Raw genomic sequence first — 12,472 nt, 5'->3', positions numbered from 1 at the left:
ATAAAGTGCCTCGGGAGTGATGTCATTCTGGAATTCAATAATGATAAAAATTCTTGGTCTGTACGAAAGCAAGCGCTTGGATGTTTGTCGCTGAAGTGCCTGGCTGTGTATACACACACACACACGAACACAGATACACACATACACATACACACAAACACACTTTAGTCCATGGCACTTCAATAAGTCATACAAGATTCGGGAGGTATTGTAGAAAAGAATAGACTATAGAATTTGAATAGAATATAGAATATAGAATTTGAATAGAATAAAGAATATAGAATTTGAAAGGTGTAACAGAAGGAAAACCTTGCAGTTGAACTATGAATCAATTAAGAGAGGGTGGAAAGTCAGATGGAAGAAAGAGAGTATGAACGGAGGTACAGTAAAAGGAATGAAAGGGATTTCAGCTAGGGGCTGAAGGGACGCTGCAAAGAAACTTAAGTAAAGCCTACAGTGCACCGCATGAGATGCACTGACGGCACTATTACCCTACAGGAGGGAGGAATTGTGAATCACTGTGAATTAATAACCCCTGAATATAAAATTATTCACATCCCCGAATCAACAAAGGTTAAAAATCACAAAATGAATCACCGTGAATCAAAAGGAATCACCGTGAATCAAAATGAATCACCGTGAATCGAAAGGAATCACCGCGAATCAAAATGAATCACCGTGAATCGAAAGGAATCACCGCGAATCAAAATGAATCACCGTGAATCGAAAGGAATCACCGCGAATCAAAATGAATCACCGTGAATCAAAAGGAATCGCCGTGAATCAAAAGAAATCACCCTGAATCGAAATGAATCTTGGTGAATCAAAAGAAATCACCGTGAATCAAAAGAAATCACCCAGAATCGAAATGAATCACGGTGAATCAAAAGGAATCACCGCGAATCAAAATGAATCACCGTGAATCAAAACGAATCACCGTGATTCAAAATGAATCACCGTGAATCAAAACGAATCACACTCGAAGTGAATGAAGATGAGGACCACATTAATAAAATCTGGCACGAAAAAGATAAAACGTTTACATCAAAATAATGTCCGGAGCATCAAACCAATACACCCAACTTATTTCTCCTTTATATTCATCTTCTATTCAGATGCATATTCGGTCTGATTTCATCGCCGATACTCCCCTCCCCCTCCCCTTCTCCCTCCCTCCACCCTCCCCTCCTTCCTCCCTCCCTCCCTCCACTCTCCCCCTCTACCTCCCTCCATCCTCCTCACCTCCCTCTATTCACCCTCCCCATCTCCCACTACCCAGCCTCCTCATCTCCCTCTCTCCACCCTCCCCTTCTCCCTCCCCATCTCCCTCTCTCCATCCTCTCCCCTTTTCCTCCATCCACCATCCCCTCTCCTCCTCCACCCTCCCCTTCTCCCCTCACTCAACCCTCCTCTCTCCCACCCTCCCCTCTCTCCACCCTTCCTTCTCCCTCTCTCCACCCTCCCCCTCTCCCTCCCTCCACTCCCCTCTCTTCACCCTTCCCTCTCCCTCACTCAACCCTCCCCCTCTCCCTCCATCCACCATCCCCCTCTCCCTCCCTCCACCCTCCCATTCTCCATCCCTCCACTCCCCCATTCTCCCTCTCCACCCTTCCCTCTCCTTCTCTCCACCCTCCCCTCTTCCACCATCCACCCTCCCCCTCTCCCTCCCTCCAGGGGCATCGTCTCCACCCTCCCATCAGCAGGGTATACGACTTGAGAAGCCACAATGGCAAGTGACCTGTGGAATATAAAATGGGGCGGAGGTTTCATTTATCGACGCAGATTGTTTTCTCAGATTTTCTCCGCTTTTTTCTTCGTGGAAAATACATCCACAAAAATAACATTATATCGCAGCGAAATTCATCTAAGACGTTTTATCTTTAAGTTATAATTCTGTCATTCCTGATAAAATGCATTCGTGCCTTGTTACGTACCTTAGAAAAAATGGCAATAATAATAATAATAATAATAATAATAATAATAATAATAATAATAATAATAATAATAATAATATGCACATATACATAACTGTAGATTAGCTTCTCCAATAATAATAATAATAATAATAATAATAATAATAATAATAATAATAATAATAATAATAATAATAATAATAATAAAGTTATTTAGGTCATTCGGGATAATCCTACTTTATTGTTCCATTAGTTAATATTTTATTTCTGGAATTTTTTTATTATTATTTTAAATCTCATTTTCACTTCAAAATATGCAGGCACATTACCCAATAAATCGTTGAAGGTCAACCCAAAATCTATAACTGCTCTTATTCATCATTTCGTACAAAGGTCGACATTTCTCTCTCTCTTTCTCTCTCTCTCTCTCTCTCGTGCCCCGTCCAATAGGCGTTAGCTCTGAAAAGCCACCCCATAAAAAAATCTAAATACTCACATCCATCAATGACTCGAAATCTTTCTTACTTCCTTGTTCTCAAAACGCCTGACGCAAAAATCTTTTAATGAAAAAGCCCTTTTTAATCAAAATGTCCTCCCCAAGTTTCACATGATCATAACTGGGTTGTGCATTAAACAAGTAAAAAATGCACCGAAGTTTCTTCGGCGCAATCGAGTTTTCTGTACAGCGTAAAATCAAGGCCACCGAAAACAGATCTATTTTTCGGTGGTCACAGTATAATGCTGTACGAGCCGCGGCCCATGAAACTTTGACCACCGCCCGGTGGTGGCCTGTCTTATATCGTTGCCAGATGCACGATTATGGCTAACCTTGAATAAAATCAAGCCTACTGAGGCTAGAGGGCTGCAATTTGGTATGATTGATGACTGGAGGTGGATAATCAAAATGCCAATTTGCAGCCCTCTAGCCTCAGTAGTTTTTAAGCCCTGAGGGCGGACAGAAAAAGTGCGGACGGGACGAACAGACAAAGCCGGCACAGTAGTTTTCTTTTACAGAAAACTAAACGTGCTACAAAAGTACATGCTAAAAATCACAAGTATCGCTCAATTTCGATTGGATTCAGCCTTTTTTTTATTGAAAATATAGGTCACATGACATCAGATTTCCCCGTCAGGGCAACTCAGAGAGATTTCTTAACACAAAGAAAATTCGAGTCTCATATTCTGTTGCTAATGTGAAATCGATATTTCTATGTTCAGTTTTCAAATACTTTAGGAAATTCGATTTGAAGAGTCATCATTAAACGTCACAAATGCATCATCGTCTGACATTTATAACTAATAAACTTTGAAATTGATCTGGACAGTTATTTAAAAAAAAAACATCAAAAAGCCTTTAATCCTAAAGCTACAATCTAAAAGAAACTGAAATTATTTCTGCAGCTATTTCAATCACTCAAAGAACACTAACATTCAATCTAGATTTTTTTTTCTACTCAAAGACGAGTAATGACTATTCCACACAAAAATGTTACCGACAAAAATGGTGGCACGTCTGTACCCGGTCCCAAAAAACCTAAATATGTACCGTTCGCGATACATCAGGTATCCAATCTACCTTTCAGAGATAGTCTCACTTTAAGGCAAAAAAAAAAAAAAAAAGTACTGTTCTTCTGACCTGCCTGGAAATCATGGAATCATTCATAACGCCTTTTAAAAAAGTGGTCTTACCTTCAAAATTTCAAAGTTACACCTTTCGTCCCTTTAATAAACGAATTTTTAGCTTATTCTTGTCCTTGCTGTTCGTCATCACTAAAAAAAAAAAAAAAAAGAAATTTTTGCGTGCTCCAAAAGTATTATTTTTTTTTTTTACCTTCTACCGTTAGGTTGGGCAATTTACAATCCTTGTATCTAGCAAGAAGTTTAAAAGTCTGACTTTGCAGAGACTCTACGATGAACACAAAACACAATAAGTGCAATCTGAAACCACCAGGGGCACTCCATGAAAAATGCTTTAGCAATTAAAGAAATGGATAACTGGATTTTTTCCCCACAAAAACTGAGTAACAACACCAACTGGATACTTCCCTAAGCAATTCTTTATTGCGAAGAATATTTCACGTGTTCACTATCTTACGAATTTTTTTTAATTGTCAGAGTATTCTAAAGAATTTTGAAAACCTGGCAAACAAGAGGTATTTCCTCTAACATTAATCTAGCCCTATGAATTATTAAAAATAATTAAAAATAATTCACCTATTCCTGTATATTTCTGAAAATTATAAACTCTCACTTTTTAAAATGTTAATACTATCCCAGTGATATTTTTCTAATCTCAACCAAGAGTTTAATTTTAATTTATTTTCCTTTCAAAACCTAACTCTATTCCTCCCTCAGCACTGCTGAAAATCTCAGCCAACCACTCTGAATTATTCAAGCTCTTGACCGAACGCTCAAGGATCTTTTAGGTCCTTAGGTCATCCTTAGAGAAAAAAAATCCTTAGAGCTCTTATCCTATCCCTCAAAAATATTGGACGAGATCTTATCTCTATGGGGCTTTCGAAACATAACTCATGCTGCCTTCAAGAGACCCCCTTTTTTTTTATTTCCTTCTGCGCATCTGAAGACCTGAGTCACAGTGTTCCTCAAGGAGGTATAGCGGTGCAGTTCCTTACTATTTATGATTTAATTCAGATGAAATCAAATTCCTAGGCATCACTTCTAAGGGGGGTCCTTCACAATATTCAAAGTGCATATACAGTTTCACATTTATATAAGCAATGTTGAATGGTTGCAGTTATTGGTTTTCAACCAGTGTATTATTTATTGCTTATTAAAAATTGCAAAAGTAGGATCTGCATACTTGTATGTATGTTTATACGGTATCTACTGTACTTATAAATACTTTGGGGGGTTCGAGGGTTCATATACAGTATGATGATGATCTAAGGTGAAGATTAAAAATGACTGAGGTACAATCATACTTTCAACGTTAAACAGCTTTCCCTAACAAGGAAACTGTCACATTTATACTTAACCTTCAGAATTGTAGATGGATACCTTGTGTAAAAAACTTCCTCAATATTAGCCATTTCATGCACCTACAATAAAAGCTCATCAGTAATCCATCGCTTATCCTACACACACACACACACAGCACCACTACATACACACAGAGCCACTTACCTACAGCTTACACTTACTTTTGCGCTTCCAGGATATTTAGACCCCTATTTTCCAATACCTCTTCCACACAATCTGTCAAGTAGTTTCTAGGAGGTCCTCTCTTTCAATCTGAAACTTCCGCATTACACACCCTTCTCATCAACCTATTGTCCTCCATTCTTTCCACATGGTCAAACAAATCTCAAAACACTTCAATTTGTTTCTGCATTTCTTACCATTGCAGTTAATCGTATGGTACATGTACTACACAAGCAATGCATTCCAAAAGTTTCAATCCCTTTCTTTCATTCGCACCCAGTATCCATTTTACCAGTATCCATTTTTCACTTCCATAAAGGGGAGTTGGTTGAACAATCCTATTATATAACTCCATCTCGGCTTCACAGCTATTCCCAATCTTTATAAGGTACCGTGCTACCTTTCTTGCTTCAACTATTCCGTAACTCACTTCCTCTCTAGTCCTACTATCATTAGTTCTATTTACTCCAAATTACATATTCAAATCAACCATTTTCATTTCCTCACCATCTGTGTTAACATCCACTGCTACAACTTTCGAGTTGCCACTTAGCATCATAACCTTACTTTTGCTCGCATTTACTCTCAACTTACTCAGCTGAAATAACTCTCGAGCTCTTTCAATTGTTTCTGAAGTTTTTCTTCAGTATCCCTTGTCTCACAAATTTGCACCCACATCTAACATTGATTAATGACAATAACTGCATCTTTAAGGAATATCATAGTGTTTTTTCCCCTCTACGCTTCATATTACTTTATAAATACCCACGAGCATGATCAGTACCAGCGAACTGTCTATTTTCACAAAATGAAATAACCTGATTTATCATAAGTTTTTAAAATTACCTACATGTTCGTCTATGTCAGTGAAGTTATATAACACTGATGCTTATATATCACTTAATAGCGCGTGGCAACATATTCAACTAAGGCCACTGGAAAAATAAATAGAATTGAATATAGAGTTTAGGTCAAAGGCCAAGCACTGGGACCTATGAGGTCATTCAGCGCTGAAACGGAAACTGACAGTAAAAGGTCTGAAAGGTGTAACAGGAGGAAAATCTCGCATTTGCATTATAAATCAACTGTTCGGAGAAGGAGGAGAGTAAGATGGAAGAAAGAGAATACGAAAGGAGGTACAGTAAAAGGAACGAAAGTGGTTGCAGCTAGGGGCCGAAGGCACGCTGCAGAGAACCTTAAGTAGTGCCTACAGAGCACCGCATGAGGTGCACTGACAGCGCTACCCCCTACGGGAACAGAAAAAATAAAAGAAAGGCGTACCAAGCCCTTTTGTGTGATTTCCAACACAGTTTCGAGGTACAATGATTATATGACACTGAGTCTGAGTGACCAGCAATGAAAATCAGACTGACTTAGGCACCCATAAGCTTCTCTGACCATTAATAAATAAAACTTAAGCCAGGCCTCAGGAGCCAGTTGAGAGCGGCATTAGGCCACAATGAGGCCCGGAAGATCAACAGAGAGTGAATGAACTCGTGGTAACCATGAAACTTAGAGATACCTTGAGCCCCAAATCCACTCAAGGAGCCATAAAAACTACTACTTCCGCCCACTTGGGAATTAAAAGATATAGGCTACGCTTTTCCAATCACTCTTAAGGATATCCACGATAAATATCTCGAGGATATCACCGAAATGCCGAAATAAAAAAAAAATACCCAAAATTGGATCAACAGACCTAAAGTTTGAAGACCAGGAGATAATGAATAAAAGAGCTATATAAAAAAAGGTCTCAGTGTTGTTTGTTGAGAGAGAGAGAGAGAGAGAGAGAGAGAGAGAGAGAGAGAGAGAGAGAGAGAGAGAGAGAGAGAGAGAGAGAGCGCTACAATGAACTTCTGTAGCACCAGAAGATTGTATATTGAAAGTCAAAAGAATATGGGCCAACCTCAGTCGACGTCTTCTCACAGGCATCGATTGTCAGTAAGTCTTAGTTCCACACCTTTTCCAACTGAATAAGAATTGGAGTGGATATGATCACACAAGAACCTGATTCTTATGCCCCTCTGAAGTAAAAACTGATTCTCAATCAACTGTAAATACTTAATGTACCAATCGGGACTGGAGAATAAACTACAAAAACTTGATATTCAAAACCCTCTAAAACCATAACATGGTTGGGCTTTCAACCTCATGAACTTGTGCCTTAAGATCTCGCAAAATCAACTGTGGTGGTCAATCAGCTATAAGAATTAGTGCTGAAGGCCATCAAAAGGCAAAACTGTGTTGACCAATCAGCTATAAGTAGGCTACTTCAGTACAGGGCCTAAAAAAAAAAAGTGTATATTCGTACATGAAGTACATTAGCTATCAGGCTGCTCTGTATGTGCATTAGTTTTCCACAGCCAAAAACCAAATTTCCATTGATTTTTAGGAATGTAATAAGTCACTCATAATGATAGGGATGATAAAAGGCAAACAAACAGCAGGAGATCAGTTTTCAGTACAGTTTTGTGATGTAAGACTTTAGCTGATTCTGGGCCATACCTTTGTGAAAACTATTAAAAACTAAATGTGACAAACTTTGTATAAAACAACTATTTCAAGGTCAATGTAGTATTATTTTAACATTTGAGATATCATTTTGAAGCCAGACATAAAACACTTCAGTCAATTACAGATGTAAAAAAAACGATTCCTATAAGAACAATGAGTTCCAATCCCTTCCAAAATGCATATATATCATATCGACCCACAACAAGCACACGCACAAACGAACAAACACCAAATCCTCGACGACTACAACCTATCCAGATGAAGGACCCCCAAGAGAGAGGGAAACTCCCTGCTCCCTCTCCCCCCCTACTCCTACTCCTCCGCCTTATCCATCACTATCTTGTCTAAATATTTGACCTCGGTGTCGTCTTACAAATCCACGAGTGATGGAGAGATAAAGATATTAATAGGAATCACACCAAAAAACATATGAGTGGGCTCTCTGTTCCCTTCGCTGGTGGTAAGGGAAATGACACCTAAACAACTCCGAAGAAAGTAACGAACACTGACAACTTCAAGTGTCTGAGAGACAGCGAGAGAGAGAGAGCGAGTGAGAGAGGAATGAAGTATTACGTTATATGCACACTATGTTAAGCAAGTCACTATATAGGGCAATACTCCGGGTATCTTTCTTGTAACCTGATCTAGTACGTTTGATCAATTTAGATATAGTGGTTATAAGGGCTGACTGATTTAAATCTTGAATACCACGCTAATTTCAAATATCAACTCGAGTTGAATAAAAAAAAAAGGTTAAAACGCAAAAATTCGTACACGAAAGTCCAAGAGTGAAACGTACACATTAGTAAGGGCTACAAATGTATTAGCTCAGGGGTGGAATGGGTATTATTACATAAAACAAAAGAAAAAGCTGTAATACAATTGTCAGTGTATGATTCAGGAACTGAAAAACATGAGTCAAGAAGAATATTTTAATCTATGAAAGAATCTGTGCCTGGCGGGGTTAGGTAAATGTGAAAGGATATTTGTCCTATGTGCTGTGTACAAAGTTAGGTGACAAAGTTAGGAAAGGCACTGATTGCAACTGTAGAGAAAATGATAACAGAAAAAGTCATGTAGAAATGTTTTAGGAAAGGGGTTTGATTGATGGGAACGTATGGTCCAGAGAAGAATATTGATTAAATGATTAAAGAGAACAGCCAGGTAGGTCAACTGACAGTTAAACTGAGGCTTATTGGGCCTAACATTTCAAACGACTACACATTTAAATTCAGTTGTGGAAGCACTGACCAAGAAGCCTCCATCAAGCCCATTATGTAGTAATCTACCTGAAATGGGTAAGCAAAGCTAAAGGCAATTAGTATGTGGCTAACTATGTAATGACTTTTAAAGTCAACACAGAGTCAGGAGGCAGAGGCCTTAGTATAAGGGAATTCAGATGCTGTATGGCCTAGCCTTGGTGACATGGCAGTTACATTCTGGTCTTCAGTGGCTGATGTATGATGTATAAATCTAGTAGCTCCTGGGCTATACATCTGTACAAACTATTAAAAACCATTTGTGATAAACACTCCGTAACAACAATTTCAAGGTTTATCATTCATTGTCTTTACATTCTAAGCAGCCTACAGTAAGGAAATTCATGTCAAGTATAGCCTAACCTTAAATTAGTTACAGTACGTATTGGTTAAATCAGCTTCTGGCTTTCACTGCAAGAAAATGTTGCATACGAGAACATTTCGAATACCATCATTAACAGCATTTATTGCAAATTCTCTTAAGCCAACCTAACAACAAAACCGAATTTTGACGGCGATGTGGCAAAGTTCATCAAATGTGTATGCCAAAATAAATTATATGAAATGTTAAAATGTTCTGGGCAATTAAATTAGACTTTGTTTCGTAAATGTTTAAAGACACAATTTTTGCAATATACCCCATAAATAAAAGCTCATGAACGGCGATGGTTTCACAAACTAGGCCTAGCTTCTAACACAATTTTTAGGCCACCATTCACAAAAGACCTAAACCTGAGTTCATGGGAAATATGAAGCTATACTGTATGAGGCAGTATACTGAGGTGTGATCTGGACGTGCACTTAATGACCGTTATGGTAAACCTTCCTTTATATATGTTAAAACATATAGCGAAAGGTAGTTTGTACGCATGCGAGTGTATATGCGTGTGTGAGGGTAAGTTTTTGTGTGTCTGTTACCTAGTGCATAAAGGCTTTACCTCACAGGCTAGGCAATTTCCTCAACATTTACAACTGAACTTCACGAAAAAACAAAAACCACAGACAATCAAAAGAGCTTACTTTGGAGAACGTCAGCAAACGCATTCGTTGTGAAAATTCCTCTTCACGAAAACGCACAAACCGGAAATCACTCGCACACAAACACTTTCAATCTGCAAGGACACCTTGACAACACGAAGTGTCAAAACATCAGCTGTTGTATAAGGAATGAAAGAATCCCTGAAGGGTACTGAGAGTCCTTATAAATTTTTAAGAACAAAAAGGCTTCGGTTCCTTGCTCGTAAACTTATCGATGTTCTTTTGTTTACGGATGACATTCCCCTTGACACGACAGCTGATAATTCAATCGTCTATAGTTTACAGACGCGTCTTCTGAGTATTCTTTGCCGAAGTTTTTAATAACTATATCAGTGATTTTTGTGTTAAAAAGTTATAACATCAGGTTAAAATACCGTGAATTATATTGTGGTTACACCTAGGTCGTTAAAATAAGGTAATTTTGTTTGTTTTTCGGGTTAATATCGTAGCCTGTGGCTAACCTGTTTAGGGCTATTTTATGTCACGCGTCAGTATAAGACGTTTTGGATCATTGCTAAAGAAAATGAATGGATTACGACAATGTTATCTTGATTTATTTTGCAGACTTTGGTCGCTATTTTTGTTGCAAATAGTAATTAGTGTAAATGCCACTCATCCACTTTGATATCCATAGGCTACGTAGGTTAAAATCCATAGTAGAGTTGTAATTTTTTTCTGATTGCCTTATCACAAATATTACGTTATTAAATTTTTTGGGAGCGAATTTAGAAAAGGGGGTCAGAGCCACTGTAGACCTAGTAGGCATTTTTGTAGTAGTCATTTCAGGGGAAATATAAAATCAGACTCACCTTTACCTAACCTTTACCTAACCTAACCTAACCTTGGACGCCGTGTCGTAATCTGGCCTGGGGATTACGCCTCCCCTGGACCCCCTCCTCAAGTAATTCATGGACCCCTACCCTATCTTGATTTATTTTGCAGATTTTGTTCTTTCGTTATAAATAGCCAGGCTATTAGTGTAAATGTCGTTCATCCAATTTAATATCCACATGCTATGTTGGTTAAAATTCTTTACAGAGCCTGGCATTTTTTCTGGTTGCCATTTTCCAATACATTACATAATTAATTGTCATGCTATTTGTTTCATTGACAAATTCCCAATCTCGTATAAACTTAATCCTCAACCTAACAGAATGCCCATCTCATGTATAGTTGTATATTATCATCAAGAGGTTGGGATTCAGAGTGAATACCCAGGGCTTTGGTTGAAGCAAGCCAAAAGCAGGTGAAATGTTTCAACAGGTTAGGTCGGACATGCTTGCTCAGAAAACAAGACAAATCTCAAAAAAAAAAAAGAAATCAATGGTTCGTCCATGCAATAACAAAAATTACAAATAGAGAAAAATATGATAGGGACATGAAAAGCAAAATGGGCAATGAATTACAGGGTTTTGCCTTAACCTAACATTGCCTACACTAACCTAGCTTAGGGTGTCACGATCTACCTGGCCCAAGTGCTTTCCCCTGGAAGCCACCCGCCTCCCCCTTTAACTTTCCCCAAATATGCAGCAAGGTTATTTGCAGGTGTACATCCTAACCTTGCTGTAGCAGGATGCTAAAGCTGTGGTTTAAACCCTGACAGATGTACATCTTTGTAGGCTTTCTGTTAGGTCATAGAATGCAAATTTGCTGGTCGGCTAGACTATAGGATTTTTATACCAACCAATTTTTAAGTAGAATAAATTCTATTTTCCAGATAATGTAACACATATTTTTCATGCACTTGGTTTGATAGGGGATTAGAAATTAGGTAAAATTTTGAAAAAGCTACTCATCTTACTTTATCTTGTTTGAAGTTAGTTTTATTTCAGTAAGAACCTGTGATTTAAAGATAAACTGGAAGATCGGTTTGCAAACGTATATAATTAATTTATTTCTCACCAGACACATGAGACTTGTATTTTTCTGATTGCTCATCATAAGTTTTATGCATTTTTGACCATTAGTGTTGGTGCAAACCAATCATTTTGGTATTTCCTATCCATATGCCTGGTAGTGTGGGGAACCATTTGATGAAAACTGGGTTTTTAAGGTGGGGAGGCAAACTAGGCTAGTGAATTACACAGTAAGTCACATGATAAGCAGTTGAAAATATATATGTTACACAGGCTATGTTGTAACTGGTAACGGTGCACTTTAACGACATAAAGCTCAAAAGACATGCAAGAGTAATTACAAGGATGACTACATCCAAACTTAACCTTCCTTGACTTAACCTAACCAAGCTGATGCTATGGGCCCAACTCATCTAGGGTCTTTGTCTGGCTTACAGTTTTTATGTTTCAAAGTGGTTTTGATTATGATTTGCTTTAACGTATTTCAGACTTCATCATTCCATGTATTATCTTTGGGTCAGGTCACTAAGTCCTGTAAGGGATGAAGTTAGGCTTTCCAAATCATGTCACAATTAGGTTGGATAAGGGTTACATGAATGGATGATTGGTATTAGAAGTAGTGTCAGTAAATGTCATGCTCATTGAAATTGCACTGCATATATAATATATATAAGAATTAGTTCTTAGATGCATATAACTTATAAACCTATTTGCATTTACAGTACATGTT

General features: G+C 38.1%; 1 long non-coding RNA gene across 1 annotated transcript in view; it reads right to left on the bottom strand.

Annotated features, from left to right (window-relative positions):
* The window catches only part of LOC136831218 (uncharacterized), a 258,710-nt gene extending 248,707 nt beyond the window's left edge, over positions 1-10,003 (bottom strand). The window contains exon 1 of the long non-coding RNA XR_010850797.1: positions 9,869-10,003. This is a non-coding gene — a long non-coding RNA (uncharacterized lncRNA). The remainder of the gene's footprint in view (positions 1-9,868) is intronic.
* Positions 10,004-12,472: the final 2,469 nt, after the last annotated feature.

The sequence above is a fragment of the Macrobrachium rosenbergii genome, chromosome 48 (assembly GCF_040412425.1).
Source record: "Macrobrachium rosenbergii isolate ZJJX-2024 chromosome 48, ASM4041242v1, whole genome shotgun sequence".
Lineage (NCBI taxonomy): Eukaryota > Metazoa > Arthropoda > Malacostraca > Decapoda > Palaemonidae > Macrobrachium > Macrobrachium rosenbergii.
Note: the sequence above shows the minus strand (reverse complement) of the source record. Positions and strands in the feature narration are given on the sequence as shown.